This window comes from Salmo salar, chromosome 03, assembly GCF_965601325.2.
Source record: "Salmo salar chromosome 03, fSalSal1, whole genome shotgun sequence".
Classification (NCBI taxonomy): domain Eukaryota; kingdom Metazoa; phylum Chordata; class Actinopteri; order Salmoniformes; family Salmonidae; genus Salmo; species Salmo salar.
The window spans coordinates 45,810,404-45,835,030 of NC_138293.1; the positions used below are offsets into that span (position 1 = coordinate 45,810,404).

The 24,627-nt window shown below is 43.7% G+C and overlaps 1 non-coding gene across 1 annotated transcript; it reads right to left on the bottom strand.

Annotated features, from left to right (window-relative positions):
- Positions 1-15,624: 15,624 nt before the first annotated feature.
- On the bottom strand, positions 15,625-15,679 carry LOC123741937 (U7 small nuclear RNA). Its single transcript, XR_006769461.1, has one exon. It is a non-coding gene; the product is annotated as a U7 small nuclear RNA (small nuclear RNA).
- Positions 15,680-24,627: the final 8,948 nt, after the last annotated feature.

A 24,627-nucleotide genomic window follows, 5' to 3' on the forward strand; every position in this document is an offset into this window, starting at 1 on the left:
TTAGGCCTGGCCTAGTCATTCACTCAATAGGGTAGGACTAATTTTATTTTTATAGAATCAGAAAACGTTGCCATGGAACAAATTAAGTGGATATGTTGTCCTGTGAAATTAATGACAGGAGTGTGCAGTCACCTGCTGTATGTTATGATTAGATTGCAAGATACTTCTGGTAATACTTCAGAATAATGAACTCCATGATAAATCCCATGTAGACTTCTGTTTCTAATAGATCTACCTTGTCTATTGAGGGCAGAATCCATGCCTAAGATCTGTGTGTGACATACAGTGCCTTCAGAAAGTATTCATACGCCTTATCCTACATTTTGTTGCATTACAGCCTGAATTCAAAATGAATAAAATAAAGATGTCACCCATCTACACACCATACCCAATAATGACAGTGAAAACATGTTAGGACATTTTTGCTTATTTATTGAAAAATTAATTCAGAAATATCTAATTTACATAAGTATTCACACCCCGGAACCAATAGTCCACCGCAGGAGCCTCGGTCTGACTCTGATGCCAAGGGGCCAGAACCGGCTGATACCCCAACACGCACTGAAAGGGTGAGAGGTTAGTGGAGGAGTGGCGAAGCAAATTCTGAGCTATCTCTGCCCAGGGCACAAACGCCGCCCACTCCCCCGGCCGGTCCTGGCAATAAGACCTCAGAAACCTACCCACATCCTGGTTAACTCTCTCCACCTGCCCGTTACTTTCAGGGTGAAAACCCGAGATAAGGCTGACCGAGACCCCCAGGTGTTCCATGAACGCCTTCCAGAACCTTGACGTGAACTGGGGACCCCGATCAGACACTATATCCTCAGGCACCCCTTAGTGCCGAAAAACATGTGTAAACAGAGCCTCCGCAGTCTGTAGGGCCGTAGGGAGATCGGGCAAAGGGAGGAGACGACAGGACTTAGAAAAACGATCCACAACGACCAGGATCGTGGTGTTACCTTGTGAAGGTGGAAGATCGGTTATGAAATCCACCGATAAATGTGACCACGGCTGTTGTGGAACGGGTAAGGGTTGTAACTTACCTCTGGGTAGGTGTCTAGGAGCCTTGCACTGGGTGCACACTGAGCAGGAGGAAACATAAACCCTCACGTCCTTAGCTAAGGTGGGCCACCAGTACCTCCCAGTAAGACAGCGCATAGTCCGCCCAATCCCAGGATGACCAGAGGAGGGTGAATTGTGAGCCCAGTAGATCAATCTGTCGCGGACAGCAGATGGAACGTACAGATGCCCAGATGGACACTGAGGGGGAGCGGGCTCTGCACGTGACGCCCGCTCAATGTCCGCGTCCAACTCCCATACTACCGGTGCCACTAAACACGAGACTGGGATTATGGGAGTGGAATCCATGGACCGCTCCTCTGTATCATACAGCCGGGACAGGGCGTCTGCCTTCATGTTCTGGGAACCTGGTCTGTAAGAGAGGGTAAACACAAAACGGGTGAAAAACATGGCCCACCTTGCCTGGCGAGGGTTCAGTCTCCTCGCCTCCCGGATGTACTCCAGATTGCGGTGGTCAGTCCAGATGAGAAAAGGGTGTTTAGCTCCCTCAAGCCAATGTCTCCACACCTTCAAAGCCTTGATGACAGCCAACAGCTCCCGGTCCCCCACATCATAGTTTCGCTCCACTGGGCTGAGCTTCTTAGAGAAGAAGGCACAGGGGCAGAGCTTAGGTGGCGTACCCGAACGCTGAGAGAGCACAGCTCCTATCCCAGACTCCGACGCGTCCACCTCCACTATGAATTGCAAAGATGGATCCGGATGAGCCAACACAGGAACCGAGGTAAACAGAGCCCTCAGTTTCCTAAAAGCCCTGTCCACCCCAGCCGACCACTGCAAGCGCACCGGACCCCCCTTCAGCAGTGAGGTAATGGGAGCAGCCACCTGACCCAGATAAACCTCCGGTAGTAATTGGCAAACCCTAAAAATCGCTGCACCTCCTTCACCGTGGTGGGAGTCAGCCAATTACGCACGGCTGCAATACGGTCAACCTCCATCTCCACTCCTGACGTGGATAGGCGATACCCTAAGAAGGAGACGGACTGTTGAAAGAACAGGCATTTCTCAGCCTTGACGTACAGGTCATGCTCCAATAGGCGACCAAGCACTTTGCGTACCAGGGACACATGCTCGGCGCGTGTAGCGGAGTAAATCAGAATGTCATCGATATACACCACTACCCCCTGCCCGTGCAGGTCCCTGAAAATCTCGTCTACAAACGATTGGAAGACTGATGGAGCATTCTTCAACCCGTACGGCATGACGAGGTACTCATAATGCCCTGAGGTGGTACTAAATGCTGTCTTCCACTCGTCTCCATCTCGGATACGCACCAGATTATACGCACTCCGGAGATCCAGTTTAGTGAAGAAGCGCGCCCCATGCGTTAACTCAATCGCCGGGGCGATCAGGGGTAGCGGGTAACTGTACCCCACCGTGATTTTATTGAGACCTCGATAATCAATGCACGGGCGCAGACCTCCATCCTTCTTCACAAAAAAGAAACTTGAGGAGACGGGTGAAATGGAGGGCCGAATGTACCCCTGACGCAGGGATTCAGAGACATATGTCTCCATAGCCACCGTCTCTGCTTGCGACAGGAGATACACGTGACTCTTGGGAAGTGCAGCGTCTACCATGAGATTTATCGCACAATCCCCCTGTCGATGGGGTGGTAATTGAGTCGCCTTCCTTTTACAGAAGGCGAGAGCCAAATCGGCATATTCTGGGGGGATGGGCACGGTGGAAACCTGGTCTGGACTTTCCACCGTAGTAGCACCAACGGAAACCCCTACACACCTACCTGAGCACTCTCACGACCACCCCGTGAGAACCCTCTGTGGCCAAGTAAAAGTGGGGTTATGACTAGTTAACCAAGGTAGGCCCAGCACTACGAGATATGCAGGAGTGTCAATAAGGAAAAGACACATTTTTTCCTTGTGACACAACTGCGTCACCATACTCAAAGGAGCTGTGGCCTCCTTGATCAACCCTGACCCTAATGGTCGACTATCTAAGGTGTGCACGGGGAAAGGCACCTCCACGGGTACAATAGGGATCCCTAAACTATTAGCAAAAGCTTGATCAATGAAATTCCCAGACGCGCCTGAATCTACTAGCACCTTATGCTGGGAACGCGGGGAAAAATCAGGAAAAGTAACAGACAAATATATGTGCAACAGAGGGCTCTGGATGAGAATGGTGCCTACTCACCTGGGGTGGCGCCAGAGCGCCCTGCTTGCTACCTTGATTCCCAGAAGAACCTACCCGGCACCGACCAGCAGTGTGCCCTCTGCGGCCACCGATGGTGCACGAGCAGGAACCTCCTCCGGTCTCCCTGTGCACCCTCTCTCCCGGCTCCCTGTGTATATGAGAGGGGGTGCGGGAGGATGGAACAACCAGACCCCGATTTGGACGTCCGCGAGCAGCCAGCAGGTTGTCCAGCCAGATGGACAGATCCACCAGCTGGTCGAAGGTGAGGGTGGTGTCTCTGCAGGCCAGCTCCCAATGGACGTCCTCCCGCAGACTGCAGTGATAATGATTGATCAGGGCCCCATGATTCCATCCCGCACCGGCTGCCAGGGTCCTGAACTCCAAAGCAAAATCCTGGACGCTCCTCGTCTCCTGCCTCAGATGGTAGAGGCGCTCACCCGCCGCTCTGCCCTCGGGTGGGTGGTCGAAGACTGCCCGGAAATGGCGGATGAACTCCTCATAACAGTCCAACGCCGCATCTCCTCCGTCACACACAGCGCTGGCCCATTCCAGGGCTCTCCCGGTGAGGCACGAGACGAGGGCGAAACTCTTCTCACGGTCTGATGGAACTGGGTGGACCGTGGCCAGATAAAGGTCTAATTGGAGGAGGAAACCCCAGCAGCAGGCAGTATTTCCGTCGTATCCCTGAGGCATGGATATTCGGATTCCACCGGGTTCAGGTTGAGAAGGGGCGTGCAGTATAGACCCCGGTTGGGCTGGTGGAGGCGCAGGAAGAACTCCCTGTCTCTCCCAGTGGTCCATCTTCTGGACAACGCGATCCATGGCGGCGCACAGATGGTGAAGCTTCTTCGCTTGCTCCTGGACACGCTCCTCCACCTCCATGTCCGGGGTATCCTCTCCTGCTGACTTCAATATGCTGGTCGGTGATTCTGTCATATTCGTGTATGTAGGTGGCAGGGAAGTCAGGCGCAGGAGAAACCAAGTTGGTTAATATGGAGTATTTAATGAAAAACAAACTCCAAAACCAAAGTACAAAATAAAATGGGTAAAAGATACCCGTCGCACACCGATACACAAACCCACGTAACATAACACACAAACAATCACCGACAAGGACATGAGGGGAAACAGAGGGTTAAATACACAAGTAATTAATGGGATTGGAAACAGGTGTGATGGAAGACAAGACAAAACCAATGGAAAATGAAAAACTGATCAGTGATGGCTAGAAGACCGGTGACGTCGACCGCCGAGCACCACCCGTGCAAGGAGGGGCATCGACTTCGGTAGAAGTCGTGACAAAATGGTTTTGTTGTTGTTCGCCTACTTCCCTGAGAGCATTGACTACATGTTGATAGTATTGATAATAAACATTTTTGATCAGCTGGACCAACCCACTGACACGATTATACAATGTTTAAAAGGATACTTCTGGATTTTGGCAATGAGGCCCTTTATCTACTTCCACAGAGGAAGATGAACTTGTGGATATCATTTTTATGTCTCTGTGACCAGTATGAAGGAAGTTAGAGGTAGCTTTGCGGGCCAATGCTAACTATCATTAATGCAATGACTGGAAGTCTATCCCACTCAGCATGCAATGTCGAATTATGGGTGATATCAAGTTTGTCCATCGTGGCCGTTGTTTTGCCTTAAAATAGTAATCCCAAATTGGGCTATGTTTTCGTTCGTCCCGTTTTGGTCCAAAGTTAGCCGAAGATCAGCCTGACCAAAAATATAAACTCGACATGCAACAATTTCAACGATTTTACTGAGTTACAGTTCATATAAGGAAATCAGTCAATTGAAATATTTCATTAGGCCCTAATTTATGGATTTCACATGACTGGGCATGTGCGCAGCCATGGGTGGCAGGTCCTGGCTCCCCCTCCCAGGCCCAATCAGAATTAGTTTTTCCCCACAAAAGAGCTTTATTACAGACAGAAATACTCCTCAGTTTAATCAACTGTCCAGGTGGCTGGTCTCAGACGATCCCGCAGGTGAAGAAGCCGGATGTAGAGGTCCTGGGCTGGCATGGTTACACGTGGCCTGCGGTTGTGAGGCTGGTTGCAGCTTATGGTAGAGAAATGAACATTGAATTCTCTGGCAACAGCTCTTTTGGACATTCCTGCAGTCAGCATGCCAATTGCAGGCACCTCCAAAACTTGAGACATCTGTGGCATTGTGTTATGTGACAACTGCACATTTTAGAGTGGCCTTTTATTGTCCCCAGCACAAGGTGCACCTGTGGAATGAACATGCTGTTTAATCAGCTTCTTGATATGCCACTGTCAGGTGGATGGATAATCTTGGCAAAGGAGAAATGTTCACTAACAGGGATGTAAACAAATTTGTGTACAAAATATGAGAGAAATAAGCTTTCTGGGATCTTTTAGTTACGTGTTGCGTTTATATTTTTTATCAGTATAGTTGCTGTACTAATTGAAAACATGATCCATGAAAAATAATAATATATTACATAGCCTATATTGATTAAATTATGGTGACTTCACAGGAACTGTACACAATAAAATACTCATAAAATATATTTTTTCTTTGACAAACTGAGCTTGTTAAGTTGTCAGAAAATGACCTGTATGGGTGCAGAACGGTGAAATTGCGGTCTGCAATTCAGGGCGTTCCTGCATATGGGCATTCCTGCATCTGCAGAAACACCTCTTAATACTTCTATTGGTCAATGTTTTTGCTAGGATAGGCAGGAGGTGGGGGTGCTCCAGTACAGTAGGTACCATAATGTTGGAGGCCAAATGGCAATAAACCTCACAGAAGAAGAGGCAAGGGCAACACTGGTAGACGGTGTCCTTTGCCCATGCCTGTTGGGTACTGTTTTCGCACAGTTCTGTTAACAGCGGCGAGGACAGGCGGGAGCGAAGGACACTGTGTGCTAGCTAGCAAGTCCTACGGAGGAATCCAGTACACAGCAGGAAGCTAGCTAGTTAGCACACAGTATCGCCTCCTGCCTGCTGTGTACCCGAGTAGCTAGCTGGAGGCAGGGTTGACACCGGTAGACAGTGTCCTTCGACCCTGCCTGTCGGGCACTTTTTTTCGCAGTACTGTTAAAGATGGTGAAGCAGGCGGGAGCGAAGGACACTCTCTACCGGTGTCTCCCCTGCCTCCCGCTAGTAAGGAGTACTGTTGTATGAATTGCAGGCCACAATCACACACTATTGCAATTTAACAACAGAATTTATTTGAATTTGGTATTTTTACCGCAATTTGCTCCTGTGACATAACTTGCTGCACAAGTGCTGGGGGACAAAAGACGTGAGCAAGTCATTCACGCCATTTGATCCTCTCACGACCACACAGAAGCCAGACAGCAACAACTTTCAAAAAGTTGAGGACAAGCGAGAGTGGGGACAGAAGTACACATTGTTGTGAGAATTTTTGTAAACATTTTGTAATTTGTAATCTGTTCAGGTCACAAAATATTATTTTCTCTAATGTTAGACTCTAGGCTAACGTTAGCTACTCTGGATACCTGCAGATACTAGCTAGCTAACATAAAAAGGCAGGAAAGCATGGCAAACTGATTTGCTAACTAGCTTGCTGTGTGGGTTAACTGCTATCTAACTACCTGTCATAGCTCATGAGAGAGGGGCATTAATAAGCCACTAAGATGGGGGGTTGAGGGCAATGAGTTTCCAAAAGCAACTGCTAGTGATTAGTCATTGGTGTGTGCGAGTGTAGCTAGTTAGCTAGCTAATGTTAGCAAAAACATTTTTCTCTCTAGCAGCTAATGTTAACGTTAGCTACAGTCAGATGTTAACTAGTTAGCAAGGCGGGAAAGAATAGCTAGCTGGTTTGCTAATTAACTAGCTTGCTGTAGCTATCCAACTATCATGGCTAACTAGCTAGCTCGTACAAGAAGGACGCTTATATGCTGCTAAGAAGGGAGAATGAAGACAATGAGTTGGCCAAATTTGCGTACTGCTGGTGCGTGAACACCAATGATGTGTATAGCATGCACTTTTTCTGCCATGATACATTTGATTACTGCACCATTTGTATTAGCTAGCTAGTCAAACATGTTTTAAGGGAGCGAAATCAAGAATCAGCATGTCCAGATGTATTTTAAGCCTTCACCCCACCTGCACATCAACGGGACTGTAGTGTAGCGGGTCGAGAGCTTCAAGTTCCTTGGTGTCCACATCACCAAAAAACCATCATGGTCGAAACACACCAAGACAGTCATGAAGAGGGCACGACAATGCCTATTCCCCCTCAGGAGACTGAAAGGATTTGGCATGGGTCCTCAGATCCTCAAAAAGTTCTACAGCTGCACCACTGAGAGCATCCTGACTGATTGCATCACCACCTGGTATTACAACTGCTCGGCATCCGACTATAAGGCGCTGCAGAGGGTAGTGCGTACGGCCCAGTAAATCACTGGGGCCAAGCTTCTTGCCATCCAGGACCTCTATACTAGGCGGTGTCAGAGAAAGGCCCAAAAAATTGTCAAAGACACCAGACACCAGTCACCAGTTCTCTCTGCCACCGCACGACAAGTGGTACAGGGGCGCCAAGTATAGGTCCAAAAGGCTCCTTAACAGCTTCTACCCCCAAGTCATAAGATTGCAGAACAATTCATCAAATGTCCACCCGGACTATTTGCATTGACGCCCCCTTTGTTTTTACACTGCTGCTACTCGCTGTTTATTATCTATACATAGTCACTTTACCCCTACCTACATGTACAAGTTACCTCAATTACCTCGACTAACCTGTACCCCAGCACATTGACTTGGTACCAACCCCTGTATATAGCCTCGTTATTGTTATTTTATTGTGTTACTTTTTTGACTAAAGTTTATTTAGTAAATATTATCTTAACTCTATTTTCTTAACTGCACTGTTGGTTAAGAGCTTGTCAGTAAACATTTCACAGTAAGGTTTAAACCTGTTGTATTCAGTGCATGTTACGAATAACATTTGATTTGATTTCGAGCTTGATTTGTCAGTTGTCACCTGCCTTTTTACCCACTGAGCAATAGCAATCTCTCCCTCTTTCTATTTTCATGTTTGTGCTAGTATCGGAGCTAAGGAGGACCGGTTTCAAAGATCAGGGTCATAATCTGCACGCCACCGAGACTAATTCGCACGTCCTTGTTTGCATCTCTCATTCTCTCAGACCACTCTCTCTGCCCCTCTCTCAATTTCTCTATCGTTTCTCTCTTAAAGCCAGGCAGGCAAGCAATTGTTGTTATAGTTCTGTAAATATTTCTCCCTGTTCGACTGTTGTTTTCCTATTTTTCGATGATCTGTTTTGATCGTTTTTTCTTTTCTTACATTGTCCAGTATTTTCAAGAATTATCTATTCTGATGTTTTGGTTTGTGTATGGTGAAGTACATTAATGCCGATTTTTTTGTCAATGTTCTTATCACTTATCGCTCTCTCTTTCGCTCTCTTTCCTATCTGGAATTGTAATGTTGATCTTTGAAATATTGTTCTTTGTGGTTAAAGTGCAATTCATGTGAAATTAATGTTAGGAATTTGAATATATATACAGTTAAAGTCGGAAGTTGACATACACTTAGGTTGGAGTCATTAAAACTTGTTTTTCAACCACTCCACATATTTGTTGTTAACAAAGTATAGATTTGGCAAGTCGGTTAGGAAATCTACTTTGTGCATGACACAAGTAATTTTTCCAACAATGTATTTACAGACAGATTATTTCACTTATAATTCACTGTATCACAATTCCAGTGGTTCAGAAGTTTCCATACACTAAGTTGACTGTGCCTTTAAACAGCTTGGAAAATTCCAGAAAACGATATCATGGCTTTAGAAGCTTCTGATAGGCTAATTGACAAAATTTGAGTCAATTGGAGGTGTACCTATGGATGTATTTCAAGGCCTACCTTCAAACTCAGTCCCTCTTTGCTTGACATCATGGGAAAATCAAAAGAAATCAGCCAAGACCTCAAAAAAAAAGTGTAGACCTCCACAAGTCTGGTTCATCCTTGGGAGCAATTTCCAAATGCCTGAAGGTACCACGTTCATCTGTACAAACAATAGTATAAACACCATGGGACCACGCAGCCGTCATACCGCTCTGGAAGGAGACGCGTTCTGTCTCCTAGAGATTAACGTACTTTGGTGCGAAAAGTGCATATCAATCCCAGAACAACAGCAAAGAAACTTGTGAAGATGCTGGAGGAAACAGGTATAAAAGTCCTATATCAACATAACCTGAAAGGCCGCTCAGCAAGGAAGAAGCCACTGCTCCAAAACCGCCATAAAAAAGCCAGACGACAGTTTGCAACTGCACATGGGGACAAAGATCATACTTTCTGGAGAAATGTCCTCTGGTCTGATGAAATAAAAATAGAAGTGTTTGGCCATAATGACCATCGTTATGTTTGGAGGAAAAAGGGGGAGGCTTGCAAGCCGAAGAACACCATCCCAACCGTAAAGCACGGGGGTGGCAGCATCATGTTGTCGGGGTGCTTTGCTGCAGGAGGGACTGGTGCACTTCACAAAATAGATGGCATAAGGCAGGAAAATTATGTGGATGTATTGAAGCAACATCTCAAGACATCAGTCAGGAAGTTAAAGTTTCCAAATGGACAGTGACCCCAAGCATACTTCCAAAGTTGTTGCAAAATGGCTTTAGGACAACAAATTCAAGGTATTGGAGTGGCCATCACAAAGCCCTGACCTCAATCCTATAGAAAATGTGTGGGCAGAACTGAAAAAGCATGTCCGAGCAAGGAGGCCTACAAACCTGACTCAGTGACACCAGCTCTGTCAGGAGGAATGGGCCAAAATTCACCCAAGTTATTGTGGGAAGCTTGTGGGAAGCTTGTGGAAGGCTACCTGAAACATTTGACCCAAGTTAAATAATTGAAATGCAATACTACCAAATACTAATTGAGTGTATGTAAACTTCTGACCCACTGGGAATGTGATGAAAGAAATAAATACAGGGAATTTTTACTAGGATTAAATTAATTGTGAAAAACTGAGTTTAAATGTATTTGGCTAAGGTGAATGCAAACTTCTGACTTCAACTGTATATACATATATATACTACTTTTCTACAACGTAGAAAATATTCAAAATAAAGAAAAACCCTAGAACGAGTAGGTGTCCAAAATTTTGACAGGTACTATATATATATATATATATATATATATATATATATATATATATATATATATATATAAAATTGGACACACCTACTCGTTCTAGGGTTTTTCTTTATTTTGAATATTTTCTACATTTTAGAAAAGTAGTGAATACATGAAATTCATGAAATAACACATATGGAATCATGTAGTAACCAAAAAAGTGTTAACCTGTTGGGGATAGGGGGCAGTATTGACACGGCTGGATAAAAAACGTACCCGATTTAATCTGGTTACTACTCCTGCCCAGTAACTAGAATATGCATATAATTATTGGCTTTGGATAGAAAACACTCCAAAGTTTCTAAAACTGTTTGAATGGTGTCTGTGAGTATAACAGAACTCAAATGGCAGGTCAAAACCTGAGAGATTCCTTTACAGGAAGTGGCCTGTCTGACCATTTATTGTCTTTCTTTGACATCTCATTCAATTACAAAGGATCTCTGCGGTAACGTGACACTTCCCACGGCTCCAATAGGCTCTCAGAGCCCGGGAAAAACCTGAATGTCGTCATTTCAGCCCCAGGCTGAAACACATTATCGCCTTTGTCAAGTGGCCGATCAAGGGACTGTGGGCTTAGGCGCGTGCAGTGGCCGCCCCCGTCTTTGTGTTTTTTCCTCTGTTTGCCGAAAGTTCTGAACGTCACCTGCTAATGTAAAAAGCTGTTTTTTGATATAAATATGAACTTGATTGAACAAAACATGCATGTATTGTATAACATAATGTCCTAGGGTTGTCATCTGATGAAGATCATCAAAGGTTAGTGCTGCATTTAGCTGTCTTCTGGGTTTTTGTGACATTATATGCTAGCTTGAAAAATGGGTGTCTGATTATTTCTGGCTGGGTACTCTGCTGACATAATCTAATGTTTTGCTTTCGTTGTAAAGCCTTTTTGAAATCGGACAGTGTGGTTAGATTAACGAGAGTCTTGTCTTTAAATAGCTGTAAAATAGTCATATGTTTGAGAAATTGAAGTAATAGGATTTTTAAGGTATTTGAAAATCGCGCCACTGGATTACACCGGCTGTTACGTAGGTGGGACGATTACGTCCCGCCAAGCCCATAGAGGTTAAACAAATCAAAATATATTTTATATTTGCGATTCTTCAAAGTAGCCACCCTTTTGCCTTGATGACAGCTTTGCACATTGGCATTCTCTCGACCAGCTTCATGAGGTAGTCACCTTTTGAAACATCACTCATTTCAGGAACTTCAAAAAACTGAAAAGTTTCTTTAAGTGCAGTCGCAAAAAAAACATTAAGCGCTATGATGAAACTGGCTCTCATGAGGTCAGCCACAGGAAAGGAAGACCCAGAGTTACCTCTACTGCAGAGGATAAGTTCATTAGAGTTACCAGCCTCAGAAATGGGAAATTAACTGCACCTGAGATTGCAGCCCAAATAAATGCATCACAAAGTTCAAGTAACATTTAAACATCAACTGTTTAGAGGAGACTGCATGAATCAGGCCTTCATTGTTGAATTGCTACAAAGAAACCACTACTAAAGGACATCAATAAGAAGAGACTTGCTTGGGCCAAGAAACACGAGCGATGCACATTAGATCGGTGGAAATCTGTAATTTGGTCTGATGAGTCCAAATTTGAGATTTTTGGATCCAACCGCCGTATCCTTGTGAGACGGGGTGTACGTGAACGGATGACCTCTGCATGTGTGGTTCCCACCGTGAATCATGGAGGAGGAGATGTGATGGTGTTGGGGTGCTTTGCTGGTGACACTGTTGGTGATTTATTTAGAATTCTAGGCACACTTAACCAGCATGGCTACCACAGCATTCTGAAGCGATACGCCATCCCATCTGGTTTGCCCTTAGTAGGACTATAATTTGTTGTTCAACAGGACAGTGACCCAAAACACACCTCCAGGCTGTGTAAGGGCTATTTGATCAAGAAGGAGAGTGATGGAGTGCTGCATCAGATGACCTGGCCTGTTTACAATCACCCGACCTCAACCCAATTGAAATGGTTTGGGATGAGTTGGACCTCTGAGTGAAGGAAAAGCAGCCAACAAGTGCTCAGCTTATGTGGAAAGACTGTTGGAAAAGCATTTCTCATGAAGCTGGTTGAGCGAATACCAAGAGTGTGCAAAGCTGTCATCAAGGCAAAGGCTGGCTACTTTGAAGAATCTAAAATATAATTTGTTTAAATTTTTTTGGGTTATTACATTATTCCATATGTGTTATTGCATAGTTTTGATGTCTTCACTATTATTCTACAATGAAGAAAATAGTAAAAATAAAGAAAAACCCTTGAATTAGTAGCTGTGTCTTGACTTCTGACTGGTACTTTATATACAGAACATTCGGAAAGTATTCAGATCCCTTGAATTTTTCCACATTTTGTCATGTTACAGCCTTATTCTAAAATTGATTAAATTAAAAATGTTTCTCATCAATCTACACACAATACCCCATAATGAAGAAGTGAAAACATTATTTTTTTGTTGCAAATTTATAATAATAATTACAATATTTTACTTAGATAAGTATTTAGACCCTTTGCTATAAGACCGAAATTGTGTTCAGGTACATCCTGTTTCCATTGATCATCCTTGAGATGTTTCTACAACTTGATTGGAGTTGACGTGGAATATTCTAATCAAGTGAGAGAGACTTTGTCATTTCTTCAAACAATCATCTTTATTCAATAATTATTGAATAATCGAATCATCTAATCACCTTTTTTCTATCAATTGCAATAATGAGGATGGTCGAAGAGTTGGATCAAGAGTCTAACCTTTACAAATAATGCTGGTCCTTATATAGCTGATACTAAAAATGCTTCATCATGGTTGGTTCCGCCCCTCCCATGCAGATTGGTGGGCACCATAAGCCACTTTGGGTTCATCCTGTGGTCATCTGTCTTTGGTGTTGTTTCCCAGATGCAAGAATGATTATACACAATAAGTGTTTTGTTCTATTCCTCCAGGCTCTCTCTCTATCTCGGTTACACCCACCCCATCTTATCTATGGAATGCCAGCTGTAGGTTTTTAGGCTCCTCTCAGTTCACATAGACATAGATGAGAAAGTACTCATCAAAGCTATTCGATGCATAAACAGTATGATAACATAATCTTGTAATTTTGCTCTCAGAGTCCACCTGTGCTAAATTCAATTGATTGGACATCATTTGCCTCTCCCTCACGATGCCAGGACAGCGGAGTCAATCACCACCTTTCGGAGACACCTGAAACCCCACCTCTTTAAGGAATACCTAGGATAGGATAAAGTAATCCTTCTAACCCCCCCCCCCCCCCCCCTAAAAGATTTAGATGCACTATTGTAAAGTGGTTGTTCCACTGGATATCATAAGGTGAATGCACCAATTTGTAAGTCGCTCTGGATAAGAGCGTCTGCTCTCATGCTGAGATGACAAGTGCCTGGATTAGGACCTGCGCCGCTTCCTGTGTGAGGCAGGGTCGTACTCTGCGACAGTGCTTGTCAGAGCATGAACCTATAGCGATCGGGTCACCGCCTTGCATGTTAGTGGAGCAACGACAGGGTGTTGTCCAGGATGGCCACCCGGCCAAGGTTCTTAGCACTCTGGGAGGAGGGACAGCAAGGGAGTTGTCCAACCGTGATGGCGAGATCATGGCAGAGCGGAAGAGTTACCTCTGTGGCAGCGACTCCAGCTGTGAGTCTTTCTGGGTCTAGTCTCTAAGCAGCTTTGCACCACCTGGCATTGTACAATATTTGCGCATTATTCTTTTTATCCACTCTCTTCAAGGGATCTGTAAAGCTTGGTTGTTGAGTCATTGCTGGACAGCCATTTTCAAGTCTTGGCCATAGATTTTCAAGCCGATGTACAGGCTTGAACTCTTTGGATTTTTTTCCGTGCCACTTCTGGAGGAAACCTGGCACCATCCCTATGGTGAAGCATGGTGGTGGCAGCATTATACTGTGGAGATGTTTTTCAGCTGCAAGGACTGGGAGTCTAGTCAGGATTGAGGGAAAGATGAACGGAGCAAAGTACAGAGAGATCCTTGATGAAAACCTGCTCCATGCTCTGGACCTCAGACTGGGGCAATGGTTGCCCTTCCAACAGGACAATGACCCTAAGTATACAGCCAAGAGAACGCAGGAGTGGCTTTGGGACAAGTCTTTGAATGTCCCTGAGTGGCCCAGCCAGAGCCCGGACTTGAACCAGATTCAACATCTCTGGAGAGACCTGTAAATAGCTGTGCAGCGACGCTGCCCATCCAAGCTTAAGAGGATCTGCAGAGAAGAATGGGAGAAAATTCCCAAAAAGACATGTGCCAAGCTTGTAGCGTCTTACCCAAGAAGACTCGAGGCTGTAATTGCAGCCAAAAGTGCTTCAACAAAGTATTGAGTAAGGGTGTGATTACTTATGTAATTGTGATTTCAGTTTTTCATTTTTTTATAAATTTGCTAAATAATTAAGGGTTATTGTGTGTAGATTGATGAGGAAAAAACAAATTAATCAATTTTAGAATAAGGCTGTAACGTAACAAAATGTGGAAAAAGTCAAAGGTTCTGAATACTTTCCCGAATGCACTGTATATGTACACGTATTGTTTTTCTTACAATATTACATTTCAGGGATCTGTCTTCTAAAGACAACCTGCAATGCTGTTTAGTACTGTAAAATAATTGTACATTACTTTAGGTATGTCCCTGTAAATTTACAGCATTTACAGCACACCACAGTTGCCAGCTTAATACTGTAAATTTGCTTGTCTGGACAGATGCTCTAATATAGTTTACAGTACTATTTTCCTTACTGTAGTACATATTGCATCAAATTACACCATCCCTGCTGTAAATGTACAGTGTCGGCTATCTGAAATTACATGATCAATTGATGTTTACTGATCATGAAAAGCATGTATTGCTGTATAGCCTGACTCTAATAGCGAGTTAAATGTGCACAATTGTTTTGCTTGGACTAATCTGAAATTTGTAGTTCTGACTATGCTCTTCAAAAGGTGATATTACAACTAAATGTATAACATTTCTTTAACAATCCCTTACACTGCATGCAGTTGTCAATGGATTTAGCGGAGCTGGGGCTCTCCTTGCACCCCATCAGCCAAATTGAACACTCTGCAACATATTGTATATTGTACAGTATGCTGTAGTATTTACTGTAGTGTTTCTGCAGACTGTTGTATACTGTAGTATTTACTGTAGTGTTTTTGCAGACATTACCATAGTATTTACTAAAGTGCTTTTGTTTTAAAATTTTTGACATAGAAGTGGGGGGCTTTCTCCTTGAGGAAACCTACTGGAGAAATAATAAAAGAGAAAATTGTCCCTAACATGTAGGTAGGACAAAAATTGTGTTTTTGAAGACTGAACAGTTTTTTTGCTGACTTTTCTGTAGTCCAGTTTTTTGTGATGATAATACTGTAGTATTTACTATAGTATTCTACAAAAGTCTATACTAAGTGCTACACATGATCGATGGATACTACAGTGTGTAGTATAGTATTGTTCAGAATTATATAGTAATTACTGTAGTATTCTATAGTATTTTGTTATGTATGTATCTTAGCTAAGGTCAATGCAAGCTGTACAAACACTTGGACCCTAAGCCCTTTATCAAGTGGCTAGTTTCAGTTTAGTCATTTAGCAGACACTTTTATCCAAAGCATCTAGGGTTAAGTGCTTTGCTCAAGGGCACATTGACAGATTTTTCACCTAGTCAGCTCAGGGATTCAAACCAGCAACCTTTCGGTTACTGACCCAATGCTCTTAACCACTAGGTCAGTGGTTCCCAAATTGTAGGGCCGCACCCGATGGGGATCTCAGTTCGGATTAAAACTTAGTCTTGAAAGTTGTAATAGTTGTAACGGTCGTAGTAGGAAGTGGACCAAAATGCAGCGGGTACGTGAATGCTCATATTTATTTTATTACGAACTCCACACAAAAAAAACAACAAAACGAAACCACGAACGACAGCTAACAGTTCTGCAGGCTATACATAGCAGTGCACGAATACAACTTCCCACAAAGGGACAGGTGAAAACAGGCTACCTAAGTATGACTCTCAATCAGCAACAATGATGTACAGCTGTTCCTGATTGAGAGCCACACCAGTCCAACACAAAGAAATACACAACATAGATAGAACCTAGAATACGACACATAGAACATAACCCAAAAACCCCGTAATACTCTAACCAAATACCCCTCTACATAAACACACACCCCGAACCACATTAAAGAAATACCCCCCTGCCACGTCCTGACCAAACTCCAATAACAAATGACCCCTTTACTGGTCAGAACGTGACAATAGTAGAATGCACAGGGTGCAATTTCGAAATTGAGTAGTGCATCATCACTACTCCTCTTGTCATGTTAGTCATTGCATACCTTAAAGAGCTATATATAACTTGTCTGAAATGTCCAGATCAGCTAGCCCATGTCAGGTAACAATTTTTGATTTCGTTTTTTTAGCCCATAGATATTATAATTTTTGAGTCGCTGAAATATCACATGAATACACATTAGACATGGCAAAATGTATAGAATTGCAAGAAAATTTGCTTTAAAACTGCTACATTTTCTTTGCACCCCATGACAAAATGTATTAAAAAATCTGAGGCCTGTAGTTTTTCCTGATCTGTCAACCTAACCAGGTAAAACTGCGGAACTTTAATATGGACTCTGATGGGACCAGAGTTTTTCTAATCAGGTCACATGGTTTTAAAAAAACTCCTGGAAAAACTCCTGGCCTTGGGAAGGATGAAAACCCTGTCAAACTGCAGCAACCTTGCACTTGCACTTGTATATTAATTATATTTTAAATAAGGACTAGTGGGGGTTTCCTATACACAGACACAGAGAAATAAACATGATTGGACATTAAAACACACAGGGGTGAGCTTGCTTTTTGATGACAGATTCCGCCAATATTTTCTAGTTCAATGGAGATGGCCAACTGAGAAAAACCCATTGCATTTGTGTATTTTTTTTCAATGAACATGCGGAAGGTGACACAATTCTGTAAACAAATGAAAACAAATCCACAGACGTCATTTGATCTGCAAATGCAGATTCAACAGTTCTAACGCAAACGTGTTGTTTTGAAATGATTGGAAACCTACACAATGCAATGCTTTTAAAACTTTGAAAAGATGTTTGTCAGTGCTTTTGTTCTTAACTACACATTGTGATGTTTGTTTGCAAATGTGGGAGCATTTACTAACAAATCATTATCCATATTTTTAAATCATTTCGCATTTATAAAAAATGATGTTTTACAAGTAGAAGTCAAGAGGTGTTTGTGTATGGAGAGTCCATTATATTTGTGCATTGTGTTTTTTTTGATTTATGGATTATGGTACATATTTGTGAGTTGTACTCTATCTGTCCTGGTCGGTCCCTGTTTGGGAGACCAGATGCTGCTGGAAGTGTTGTTGGAGGGACAGTTGGAGGCACTCTTTTCTCTGGTCTAAAAAAAATATATCCCAATGCCCCAGGGCAGTGATTGGGGACATTGCCCTGTGTAAGTTGCCGTCTTTCAGATGGGACATTAAACGGGTGTCCTGACTCTCCGTGGTCACTAAAGATCCCATGACACTTATCATAAGAGTAGAGGTGTTAACCCTGGTGTGGCTAAATTCCCAATCTGGCCTTCATAAAATCAGTCACCTAATCATCCCCAGCTTCCAATTTGCTCATTCATCCCCCTCCTCTCCCCTGTAACTATTCCCCAGGTCGTTGCTGTAAATTAGAATGTGTTCTTAGTCAACTTACCTGGTAAATAAGGGTAAAATAAACAATTAAAACATGTATTTACAATACTTTTGGCACTACTCTATGTCCATACAGGGGCCTCATTTATAAACATCTGTTGCAACTCTCATTTAATTGGACCCACTTCAGAGTAGTGAATAGCTTTATGCGATCTGATCGGAAGCACAGTTTGACGGTAGAACAGACGTTTCACCTTTTCCATCCATGTTTGTAGGCTACGTCTGAATACTGTCATGTGAAATGTCTCGAGTAGACAATATCATACATATATCGTAACCATTACAGAATAAATTCCTCATTCAGAAGTAGCCATATAACACATTTCCATGTGCACCTCTCGTTTGATTGGGAGGCAGAAGGGATGACAATGTGTTATACTGATAGGTGCTTGAATTGGGCCATATTGCTATCCTGCCAGAGCATTGTAAATGTAACTAGTACTTTTGGGTGTCAGGGAAAATGTAGTGGAATGTAGTGGAGTAATACTTTCAAGCATTTTTACTTAAGCACTTTACACCACTGCAGGTGTGTGTGTGTGTGTGTGTGTGTGTGCGTGCGTGCGTGCGTGTGTGCGTGCGCGTGTGTGTGTGTGTGTGTGTGTGTGTGTGTGTGTGTGTGTGTGTGTGTGTGTGTGTGTGTGTGTGAGAGAATGTTGCTGACTCTAAGTCGGAGTCGCATGAATCACAGTTTTGACAAGCGGGTCCAGACCGGACCAAATCTGAACCAATAATAAACGTCTATTGTTTATAGAGCACAGTAAAGAAAAGTAGAGTATAGTTCAGTTCAGTTCAGCACAGTAGTGAGTACAGTATAATGTACTTTATTGTATCCTACTGTACTCTACTGAATTAAACTCAACTATACTGTACTGTAATACACTGTGTTGTACTGTACCACACTGCACTGTACTCTACTGGACTGTGCTGTACTCTACTGAATTAAATTCAACTATACTGTACTGTAATACACTGTGTTGTACTGTACCATACTGCACTGTACTCTACTGGACTGTGCTGTACTCTACTGAATTAAACTCAACTATACTGTACTGTAATACACTGCATTGTACTGTACCATACTGCACTGTACTCTACTAGACTGTGCTGTACTCTACTGAATTAAACTCAACAATACTGTACTGTAATACACTGTGTTGTACTGTACCATACTGCACTGTACTCTTATATTCTGTGCTGTACTCTACTGAATTAAACTCAACTATACTGTACTGTAATACACTGTGTTGTACTGTACCAAACTGCACTGTATTCTAATGGACTGTGCTGTACTCTACTGAATTACACTCAGCTATACTGTACTGTAATACACTGTGTTGTACTGTACCACACTGCACTGTGCTCTACTGGACTGTGCTGTCCAAACTTGTGAAACCTAGACATCTTTTCAACGTCCGGAAAATAAGTATTCTAGGCTAATTAAGATGCTAGTTAACACATGGCTTGACCTAGGAACCCACAAATAGGTTTGAAAAAGCGCTCCCTTTCCTCCTTACAATAAAAAGTTATTGTTTATGGATATTCCCATTATACAACAATTTATTAAAGGTCCCGCACAGAAATCCAATTTAGTAAAAATATCCTTGCATGACCAAGCACCCCTATAATATTTTTACGCTATTAAAATGCTCAGAATTGAAGAAATTGTACCTTTCTCTCATCTATCAGGAAGCCTGAAAGAACAGGCTGAGTGGGCGGGGAGCTTATATTCATGAGCTTGGCTTGACCGACAGCTCTTTGAAATACCCTTGTGTTAGTTGCCAGGTAACAAGATAAACAATGGGCCACGTCATTCTGAACCTAAATAGTATGCCTGAGGCATTTTCTCTGCAAAATGCTCTCATGGTCAAAGGAGCTGAGCACGGACTGTTGGATATTCAGACAAACTATTGCAATACACAATAGCATTTCTATTGTTTTGTCACTAATTACAGAATACAGTTCACCAATACACTTCATCACAATAATTAGTAAAGCCTGAGTCACCTTAGAAGTTTACACATAAGGGAATGTACATGAAAACAGCATACAATAAGTGTACTGGACAATTTATTGGTGCCTCTGCATTAGCATTATAAATTACAATATGTTCAGAATTGTATGTATTGAGCAGACATTTATTTTATTATTTACAATAGGCCAGCATAGCCGAAATGTTGATCAACATGAACACTTATGAGAAATAATGGTGACACATTTGACATAAATTTATTAGCGCTATAATCCTAATATAGGCACCCGGTGCCCTACAGTGTGCAGGACCCCATTGATTCGTAGAATTTGTAACACTAATTTTCCCTCCGAAAGCTTGAAAAAAACAATACAAAGTAACAAAATGTGATATCATGTCACATAAATGTTAACAACAGAGATTGATGGGGAGGGGAGGGGAGCGGGACCCATGTACCCTGTTTCAATCAAGCAGGCTTCAGTCACCGACTTGGCTTCAGTCATCCCCAAGATAGAAGCGGTAGACAAATCCAGCTATGGCCTCCTCATCCGGCCTCTCACACTGGGCAGACGGGTCCTGGGATGGACAGCTCGCCACATACGGCACTAGATGAAGGGTGACCTCGTTGAAGAGGAGATTCAGGAGCCTACATACGTAGCCTGTAATGTTTTTGAAAAGGGAAATGTTTGTTAAATGGGTATTAACTAAATGTCCTCCTGTTCTGTGTTATGATGCTATCAATTCATTGACGTAGTGATCTACTCATTCATTCTACGATGCATTTTCTGGTGTTTTTGAAGTACTCAATTTGAAATACGCAATATTTGGTTGTGAACTTTTTTGTGAAACTTTTCAGTGTTTGAATTTAGAATTTTTGTGTGCCTGAAATGCTCAATTGATTTGAAATAAATAACTATAACTTAAAGTAGGTTGGGTCTGTCTTCACAGTCTTCACAGCATATGCCCCCCTTCTTTGCCTGGGAAAGAAGATTTTGTATCGTAGCAGGTGGTTGCCTGGGAATGTCACGACTTCCACCGAAGTCGGTTCCTCTCCTTGTTCGGGCGGCGCTCGGCGGTCGACGTCGCTGGTCTTCTAGCCATCGCCGATCCACTTTTCATTTTCAATTGGTTTTGTCTTTGTTTCCCATACACCTGGTTTTCATTTCCCAATTACTGGTCATGCATTTCGTCTGCTGTCCACGACCGGCTGATCTATTGGGCTCACACGTCACCCTCCTCTGGTCATCCTGGTATCGGTTGGACGGTGCGCTGTCTTAGTGGGATGTACTGGTGGCCCACTTTGACTAAGTACGTGAGGGTTTATGTTTCCTCCTGCTCGGTGTGTGCCCAGTGCAAGGCTCCTAGGCACCTGCCTAGAGGTAAGTTACAACCCTTACCCGTTCCACAACGGCCGTGGTCGCACCTGTCGGTGGATTTCCTGACCGATCTTCCTCCCTCACAGGGTAACACCACGATCCTGGTCGTTGTGGATTGTTTTTCTAAGTCCTGTTTTCTCCTCCCGGTCTCCCTATGGCCCAACAGACTGCGTAGGCATTGTTTACACACGTCTTCCGCCACTACGGGGTGCCTGAGGATATAGTGTCTGATCGGGGTCCCCAGTTCACGCCGAGGGTCTGGAGGGCGTTCATGGAACATCTGGGGGTCTCGATCTGCCTTCAGGGTTTCACCCCGAGAGTAATGGGCAGGTGGAGAGAGTGAACCAGGATGTGAGAAGGTTTCTGAGGTCTTATTACAAGGACCGGCCGGGGGAGTGGGCGGTGTTCGTGCCCTGGGCAGAGATGGCCCAGAACTCACTCCGCCACTCCTCCACTAACCTCTCCCCCTTCCAGTGCATGCTGGGGTACCAGCCGGTTCTGACGCCTTGGCATCAGAGCCAGATCAAGCCTCCTGCGGTGGACGACTGGTTCCGGTGCACGGAGGAGACATGGGACGCCGCTCATGTTCACCTTCAGCGGGCCGTGCTGCGCCAGAAATCCAGCGCAGACCGTCACCGCAGTGAGGCCCCAGTGTTCGCACCGGGGGACCAGGTCTGGCTCTCGACCTGAAACCTGCCCCTCCGCCTGCCCTGCCGGAAGCTGGGTCCGTGGTTTGTGGGGCCATTTAAAGTCCTGAGGAGACTGAATGAGGTATGTTACAGGTTACAGCTTCCCCCCGATTACCGTATTAACCCCTCGTTCCATGTGTCTCCTCAGGCCACTGGTGGCTGGTCCGCTCCAGGAGTCTGAGGTGCGGGAGGTTCCTCCGCCCTCTCTGGACTTCGTTTCATTTTCCATTGGTTTTGTCTTTGTTTCCCATACACCTGGTTTTCATTTCCCAATTACTGGTAATGTATTTAACCCTCTGTTTCCCCCATGTCTTTGTGCGTGATTGTTTATTGTTGAGGTCGGTACGTTCCAGTTGTTTTTTTTCCGGCTGCTGTTTTCACCCGTGTTTTGTGACAACCATTATTGTTCGCACATTTGTATTGTTACTTTGTGCTATTAGCTCACTCATCTCTTCACTCGTGCCTGACTTCATGCACCATGAATTTTCTAAAATGTCTATCATTACAGCTTGATGATTGTGGAAAGACAAAAGGAGATGGAAAGTGAAATAATAATACCCCCCCCCCCCCATCATCAGGATTAGACCCAATGACACAAGCAACAATGGAATGGCAGAATATGATTTTCAGGGGTGAATTACAAATACTATACACACCTCAACTCCTTTTGTGGACAACATTCCTTCATGTCAGCTGTGTGCTGGTTGTTCTCAGACTCAACGTAGGGAGCTGAGGGACGGAAGAACAAAAATCATATAGTCACTATCAGGTGTGTTATAGAAAATATACCGTTCACAAGTCAAAACAATCACCTACCCCCCCTGCCAATTTGTGCGCATTCATTATGTGAGTTGTTGCCCTTTGATTGTTTATGTTCATCAATTCCGCATTACATATATCACCAGTAGTACATTTAAATTGAATCCCTGTCCTTTGTAATCTACAGTGATTGGTTTAATATGGCCATTTCTGTTAATGCATTCAATATTATTACAGTCATTTACTGTGGACACGTTGTTTGCAGACCTCACAACCTTTGCTACCCGCTGCACTATCAATTATCAGGAAATAAACGTTTTTTTTTTCATATTGACTATCGGCTATCTCCAATATTTGGGTACAATATGTGTCCGTACAAATTAATTTCAAACAATCAAGAAAATGGATTCTGCATGTTGCATATCTCATATTGAGTCTACCAATGCCTGATTCATTATTGATTACAATTCTCAATTCCAAGATGGCATAGCAGTCAGACGTCCTTTGTCCTCCTCTTGTCGTGTCCCGTGTGTATATATATATTTACATATTTTCTTCGCATATCTTTTTATATATTTTTTTCTAAAAACTCAACCTCAAAACACTCTCCTGCAACCCGCCTCACCAATTAAAAAAAACAAACTATTATTTACCTCAAATCTGAAATCCATAACAGAAGCTAGCCAGAGGTTAGCCAGAGGTTGGCCAGTTCACTGGCTAACATTGGAGTTCAGCTAGCCACGCTTGGCGGCCATCAGCTATCCCTTAGCTCGAAAAGCTATCACCAGTTTTGTACAGCGCGACTCAGACAAGAGCATACCGGACCTATTTTCTCTCCATATCCCCGGATTTCTACCGCAGGCTCTGGACATTTACACCTGGATCTTGCAGCTAGCTAGCTGCTACCCGAGTGACTATTGGCTAACGTCGGTCCCAGAGCTAACATCAATTATTCCCGGAGCTAGCCAGCTGAAGAGTTCCATCAGCCACTCCTGGGCTACAATCATCTATCCGGACCCGTTTGACTGCCGATGCGGAGCCCCATCGGGCCTTCACGACTGGACTACCGACGTTATCTGCCCGAGGGAGTTATCCAACTGGCCCCTCCGTCGCGACGTAACCTAACGCCCATCTGTGGCCCGCTAATCATTAGCTGTCTTATCGGCTGCTATCTGAATAGGTCCATCGGACCATTTTCTTGGGCCACTATAACTATAACTATTTTGCCAATTGGACTGGTCCCCCCACCACACGGAACCCCACTAATCTACAGACGGAAACACACGAGGTGGCTAAAAACAGACCTCCCTCCATCTTCTGCCAGCTTGCTACCTATAGCCCGGCTAGCTGTCTGAATCTCACTGGACCCTTATGATCACTCGGCTAAGCATGCCTCTCCTTAATGTCAATATGCCTTCTCCATTGCTGTTCTGGTTAGTGTTTATTGGCTTATTTCACTATAGAGCCTCTAGCCCTGCTCATTATACCTTATCCAACCTTTCAGTTCCACCACCCACACATGCTATGACATCTTTTGGTTTCAATGATGTTTCTAGAGACAATATCTCTCTCATCACTCAATGCCTAGGTTTACCTCCACTGTATTCACATCCTACCATGCCTTTGTCTGTACAATGTACCTTGAAGCTATTTTATCGCCCCCAGAAACCTGCTCCTTTTACTCTCTATTCCGGATGTCATAGAC